Genomic DNA, 7,500 nt, shown 5'->3' on the forward strand with positions numbered 1-7,500 from the left:
TCACCATGCACCGCTTCCACCGTGTATCACATCACATCACACTCTAAACCATTTCACATAGGTCCGCGCGATTGCTCACGGGACCCTATTCTCGCTAGGAGGTTCGGTTCGATTCCTGTACACTACAACGAGCTTTTCCAATTCTTGTGTCCGACTGGCGAACGTTCTGTTGCGTTATAAACTTCGCGGTACTTGCCACCGGGTATGGTGTCCGTACAACCTTCTGAGAAATAGCCGGCGCGATCGACGGGATTAACCGACAATGCAGCGCTGGCTCTTGATCGGGCAATTTACGGGCTTTATCGGGCAATTTACGGGCTTGATGGTGCGACTTACGGGCCTGATAGTGCGACTAACGGGCTTGATAGGGCAATTTACGGGCTTTTTGGTGCGAATTACGGGCTTTTTGGTGCGACTTATGGGCTTGATAGGGCAATTTACGGGCTTTTTGGTGCGACTTATGGGCTTGATAGGGTAATTTACGGGCTTGTTGGTGCGACTTATGGGCCTGATAGTGCGACTAACGGGCTTGATAGGGCAATTTACGGGCTTTTTGGTGCGACTTACGGGCCTGATAGTGCGACTTAAGGGCCTGATAGTGCGACTAACGGGCTTTGATAGTGCGACCAACGGGCTTGATAGTGCGACCTATGGGCTTGATAGTGCGACTAACGGGCTTGATAGTGCGACTTATGGGCTTGATAGTGCGACTTATGGGCTTGATAGTGCGACTTACGGGCTTGCTTTTCCGTGTTTTTCGCATCGAGCTTCGGTTCGTTTCGAATAATTTTGTCCATGTTTTTCGTTTGCTACGAGAGGTTCGGTTCGTTTTCAGTTATCCCTGTGTTCATGGTTTTCGTGAGCTTCGATAGGTTTGGTCCGTGTTTTTGAGTACTCTTGTCCATGATTTTCGTGTGCTTCTTGAGGTTTGGTCCGATTTTCAGTACTCTTGTCCATGCTTTCACATGCTCTGATAGGTAGGTTCGTTCTCAGTTATCCCTGTGTTCATGGTTTTCGTGAGCTTCGATAGGTTTGGTCCGTGTTTTTGAGTACTCTTGTCCATGATTTTCGTGTGCTTCTTGAGGTTTGGTCCGATTTTCAGTACTCTTGTCCATGCTTTCACATGCTCTGATAGGTAGGTTCGTTCTCAGTTATCCCTGTGTTTATGGTTTTCGTGTGCTTCGAGAGGTTTGGTCCGTGTTTTTGAGTACTCTTGTCCATGATTTTCGTGTGCTTCTAGAGGTTTGGTCCGATTTTCAGTACTCTTGTCCATGCTTTCACATGCTCTGATAGGTAGGTTCGTTCTCAGTTATCCCTGTGTTCATGGTTTTCGTGTGCTTCGATAGGTTTGGTCCGTGTTTTTGAGTACTCTTGTCCATGATTTTCGTGTGCTTCTAGAGGTTTGGTCCGATTTTCAGTACTCTTGTCCATGCTTTCACATGCTCTGATAGGTAGGTTCGTTCTCAGTTATCCCTGTGTTCATGGTTTTCGTGTGCTTCCATAGGTTTGGTCCGTGTTTTTGAGTACTCTTGTCCATGATTTTCGTGTGCTTCTAGAGGTTTGGTCCGATTTTCAGTACTCTTGTCCATGCTTTCACATGCTCTGATAGGTAGGTTCGTTCTCAGTTATCCCTGTGTTCATGGTTTTCGTGTGCTTCGATTCGTTCACTCTATTACTCTTGTCTTTGGTTTTCGTTTGCTTCGATTCGTTCACTCCATTACTCTTGTCTGTGGTTTTTCGTTTGCTTCGATTCGTTCAGTCCATTACTCTTGTATGTGATTTTCGTTTGCTTCGATTCGTTCAGTCCATTACTCTTGTGTGTGGTTTTCGTTTGCTTCGAGTCGTTCAGTCCATTACCCTTGTCTATGATTTTCGTTTGCTTCGAGTCGTTCAGTCCAATACTTACCCTTGTCTATGATTTTCGCTCTAAGCCCAGTCGCCCTGCGCTCTGGAAATCACATTCCAACTCTATCACCGATAGCGCTCACACCTTGGAAACCACATTTCACCCAGGGGACCTTAGGGTGGATTTTGAGCCTTTCGGGATTGCGAAACCATCATTTAACACTCTAAACTTAATTTCCGCAATCCCAGACGCACTTTCCATATGGTCTCCAAAAATGCGTGTGAGCTGACCTGGTCCCTTATAATAGGCAATGAACACGATTTTGGCAAAATATTTTTTTCAAAATTTTTTGACTCACCGGGTAAAATCGAATTTACTTGGGAAAAATGTTCTAGCAGGGGCCCTCCCATACAAATTTTTTTCTTCTCAAAAATGATTTTCGTTTCACTTTTCATACTCAGGGGAGTCTAAAATTGATGTTTTGAGTCACCATGAAAAAAAAATTTTTTTTGACCCGAGCTCGTGTCGCGACCCAAAAATCGACTCACTTGGGAAAAATGTTCTAGCAGGGGCCCTCCCATACAAAAATTTTTTCTTCTCAAAAATGATTTTCGTTTCACTTTTCATACTCAGGGGAGTCTAAAATTGATGTTTTGAGTCACCGTGAAAAAAAAATTTTTTTGACCCGAGCTTGTGTCGGCGACCCAAAATCGACGCACTTGGGAAATATGTTCTAGCAGGGGCCCTCCCATACAAAAATTTTTTCTTCTCAAAAATGATTTTCGTTTCACTTTTCATACTCAGGGGAGTCTAAAATTGATGTTTTGAGTCACCGTGAAAAAAAAATTTTTTTGACCCGAGCTTGTGTCGGCGACCCAAAATCGACGCACTTGGGAAAAATGTTCTAGCAGGGGCCCTCCCATACAAAAATTTTTTCTTCTCAAAAATGATTTTCGTTTCACTTTTCATACTCAGGGGAGTCTAAAATTGATGTTTTGAGTCACCGAGAAAAAAAAAATTTTTTGACCCGAGCTTGTGTCGGCGACCCAAAATCGACGCACTTGGGAAAAATGTTCTAGCAGGGGCCCTCCCATACAAAAATTTTTTCTTCTCAAAAATGATTTTCGTTTCACTTTTCATACTCAGGGGAGTCTAAAATTGATGTTTTGAGTCACCGTGAAAAAAAAATTTTTTTGACCCGAGCTTGTGTCGGCGACCCAAAATCGACGCACTTGGGAAAAATGTTCTAGCAGGGGCCCTCCCATACAAAAATTTTTTCTTCTCAAAAATGATTTTCGTTTCACTTTTCATACTCAGGGGAGTCTAAAATTGATGTTTTGAGTCACCGTGAAAAAAAAATTTTTTTGACCCGAGCTTGTGTCGGCGACCCAAAATCGACGCACTTGGGAAATATGTTCTAGCAGGGGCCCTCCCATACAAAAATTTTTTCTTCTCAAAAATGATTTTCGTTTCACTTTTCATACTCAGGGGAGTCTAAAATTGATGTTTTGAGTCACCGTGAAAAAAAAAATTTTTTGACCCGAGCTTGTGTCGGCGACCCAAAATCGACGCACTTGGGAAATATGTTCTAGCAGGGGCCCTCCCATACAAAAATTTTTTCTTCTCAAAAATGATTTTCGTTTCACTTTTCATACTCAGGGGAGTCTAAAATTGATGTTTTGAGTCACCGTGAAAAAAAAATTTTTTTGACCCGAGCTTGTGTCGGCGACCCAAAATCGACGCACTTGGGAAAAATGTTCTAGCAGGGGCCCTCCCATACAAAATTTTTTTCTTCTCAAAAATGATTTTCGTTTCACTTTTCATACTCAGGGGAGTCTAAAATTGATGTTTTGAGTCACCGTGAAAAAAAAAATTTTTTGACCCGAGCTTGTGTCGGCGACCCAAAATCGACGCACTTGGGAAATATGTTCTAGCAGGGGCCCTCCCATACAAAAATTTTTTCTTCTCAAAAATGATTTTCGTTTCACTTTTCATACTCAGGGGAGTCTAAAATTGATGTTTTGAGTCACCGTGAAAAAAAAATTTTTTTGACCCGAGCTTGTGTCGGCGACCCAAAATCGACGCACTTGGGAAAAATGTTCTAGCAGGGGCCCTCCCATACAAAATTTTTTTCTTCTCAAAAATGATTTTCGTTTCACTTTTCATACTCAGGGGAGTCTAAAATTGATGTTTTGAGTCACCGTGAAAAAAAAATTTTTTTGACCCGAGCTTGTGTCGGCGACCCAAAATCGACGCACTTGGGAAATATGTTCTAGCAGGGGCCCTCCCATACAAAAATTTTTTCTTCTCAAAAATGATTTTCGTTTCACTTTTCATACTCAGGGGAGTCTAAAATTGAAGTTTTGAGTCACCGTGAAAAAAATTTTTTTTCACTCACTGGGTAAAATGGTCGCACTTGGGAAAAATGTTCTAGCAGGGGCCCTCCCATACAAAAAATTTTTATTTCTCAAATCGATCCGTGGTTTCACTTTTCATACTCTAGGGCCCATTTGCTTCAACTTTGGAAAAAATTTTCGATGATGAAAAATTTTCGCCTTCGACGTCCATCGACCACTCGACCCGAACTTGGTACTTTTGTATGGAGGTACCCGAGTGGTGACTTTTTCATACAAAAATTTTTATTTCTCATATCGATCCGTGGTTTCACTTTTCATACTCTAGGGCCCAATTGCTTCAACTTTGGAAAAAATTTTCGATGATGAAAAATTTTCACCTTCGACGTCCATCGACCACTCGACCCGAACTTGGTACTTTTGTATGGAGGTACCCAAGTGGTGACTTTTTCATACAAAAATTTTTTTGCGAATACGTGTTCGTTCGCGATCATTAAGGCCATGAACCGCAAGTCCGCTGCGATAGAAATAGTGCATTGTAGTTACTCGACGAGAAAAAAAATCGGGACTTAGAAAAATTTTTGAAAGTCAAATCGTATTGACTTCCAACAACACCTGATAATAAACACACATTGCCTGTTGCACCACAGATCGCATTTGACTTAACAAATCGCCTGTTGGTACGCACATCACCATCGACTTTACCAATCGCGTTTCGCACCGCTAATCCCACTTGGCGTGGAGCCACGCACATAATGTTGCGAGGAGAGTATTAATCGGGACTTAGCGTTTTAAGCTCGCGAACACTCCACTATGGGAGTGCACGCAAGCACCAACTGTACACACACAACACAACAATCACTCTCGCGAACACTCCATTCCCAAAGTGAACGCGAGCACCAGCAAGCATGGGTCGCCTGAGAGGATCGATGCGAACGCATCTCTACAACTCGCAGCTCCCAGCCTGTAGTCCCGTCGTTTGCGGGCGGTCGAAGGTGTCGAAACTAGTTGTATCCACGGTCGACGGAAACACAGCCACCAGGGTTCCCTGTGGTAAGGTACTTCCACGTGCAGCGTGCTCCCGCCCGTTGCGGCTCAGTCTAGTGCTATAGCGGGGATGAGACGTCAGTGTGCGCGGGGCAGCACCGACGGATCTCGGAGGGTTGTTAAGCCCGCTAGCTTCCGATCACCTAATGGGTTTGAGAAGCGCTATCAGCTCGGATTGGATACGACCTTAGAGGCGTTCAGGCATAATCCAGCGGACGTAGCGTCATACCAAAGTCCGGTCGAACTAGTATTGAGCCAGTGGTCCGTACCTGTGGTTCCTCTCGTACTGCACAGGAATTCCGTTAAGATAGCGGCAAACAGCACACACCAGTAGGGTAAAACTAACCTGTCTCACGACGGTCTAAACCCAGCTCACGTTCCCTTGAAAGGGTGAACAATCCTACGCTTGGTGAATTTTGCTTCACAATGATAGGAAGAGCCGACATCGAAGGATCAAAAAGCCACGTCGCTATGAACGCTTGGCGGCCACAAGCCAGTTATCCCTGTACGCGGCAGTGAAGACCGCGATGAGGGAGCACCCGGAAGCGTTCGTGCGGGCCTACAATGAGGTCCTGCAGAGCGGCGAGATTCCGGCATCGTGGAAAGTGGCACGCCTGGCGCTCATCTCGAAACCAGGCAAACCACCGGGCGAACCGTCTTCAAGTCGTCCACTGCTGATGCTGGGAGCGGCACCTAAGGGGTTCGAGAGACTGGTTTTGAACCGCCTCAATGAACATCTCGAGGATGAGAGCGCACCTCGCCTATCTCAGGACCAATACGGCTTCCGCCGTGGACGCTCTACGGTCCAAGCTATAGAGAGGGTCATCGAGAAGGGACAGTACGCCAGGACGTTCCATCGCACCAACGGCCGGGATCCTCGATGTCTGATGGTGGCAGCGTTAGACGTCAGGAATGCCTTCAACACGGCCAGTTGGAAGGCGATCGCGATGGCTCTCCAAGAGAAGCGCGTCCCAGCAGCGCTCCAGAGAATTTTGCGCAGCTATTTCTCTGAGCGGGAGATGATCTTCGAAACAAGCGAGGGGCCAGTGCGACGGAAATTATCGGCGGGTGTTCCACAGGGGTCGATCCTCGGTCCGACCCTCTGGAATACAATGTACGACGGCGTACTGCGGCTGACACTGCCGGACGGTGTGGAAACGGTCGGGTTTGCGGATGACCTGGTGGTCCTAGCTGCCGGGACAACACCACAGGAGGCAGCTACCTTGGCGGAAGAGGCCATTTCTTTGATCAGCTCGTGGATGGAGGCTCATCACCTTGAGCTTGCGCCGGCCAAGACCGAGCTGGTCATGATCTCCACGATGCGAAGGGCAAACTCCCGTCACCCGGTCAATATCAATGGAGTGGAGCGAATGCCGAAAGAGAGCATTAAATACCTGGGGGTCATCTTACAGGACCACATGTCGTGGGGGCCGCATGTGGATTACGCCACGGCAAAGGCGAAACGTGTGGCACAGGCGGTCACACGGCTAATGGCGAACCACAGCGGGCCTAAGTGCGGAAAGCGACGGCTCCTCTCGGCTGTGGTGGATGCGACGCTCCGGTATGCTGCACCGATCTGGCACGAGGCGTTAGACGTGCGAGGGAATCGCCGTAAGCTCATCAGGGTGCAGAACCTGTATGCGAGACCCGTTGCCCGCACCTTTATATCGGTGCGCTACGAGGTGGCTACGGTCCTGGCGGGCGTGGTTCCCATCTGCCTTCAGGTGAAGGAAGATGCCAGATGCTACCGGAAACAGCAGGAAACGGGCACGAGCCTCAAGGAGCTGCATGTGCTGGAGAGGCAGGCCACTCTAGCTGAGTGGCAAGCGATGTGGGACGAGCTGGAGCCAACCAGCAGATACACGCGGTGGGCACACAGGGTCATACCGGACATAGGGCTGTGGAAGGCCAGACGTCATGGCGAGATGACGTTCTACCTTGCACAGGTGCTGTCCGGGCATGGCTTTTTCCACGAGTACTTGCACTCGCGCCACCTGGCGCCCTCGGCGGAGTGTAGAAGGTGTCCGGGAGTGCCGGAATCGGCAGAGCATGCCTTCTTCCAGTGCCCACGATTCGCGGACGTGCGACAACGGTTGCTTGGGGAGGACAGTGACTTTCCTGCTACGGCGGACACGCTGCAGGCGTTCCTGCTTAGCAGCCGAGAAAGGTGGAGCGACGCATGCGAAGCGGCGAAAATCATCACCACCACACTACAGCAGGAGTGGTACGTCGAGCGGGCCACGAGCGCTAACG

The 7,500-nt window shown here is 47.7% G+C and overlaps 1 pseudogene; it reads right to left on the reverse strand.

Annotated features, from left to right (window-relative positions):
* Nucleotides 1-5,094: 5,094 nt before the first annotated feature.
* The window catches only part of LOC128307975 (uncharacterized), a 6,657-nt pseudogene continuing 4,251 nt past the window's right edge, over nucleotides 5,095-7,500 (reverse strand).

Source organism: Anopheles moucheti (assembly GCF_943734755.1).
Source record: "Anopheles moucheti chromosome X unlocalized genomic scaffold, idAnoMoucSN_F20_07 X_unloc_2, whole genome shotgun sequence".
NCBI classification, from domain to species: domain Eukaryota; kingdom Metazoa; phylum Arthropoda; class Insecta; order Diptera; family Culicidae; genus Anopheles; species Anopheles moucheti.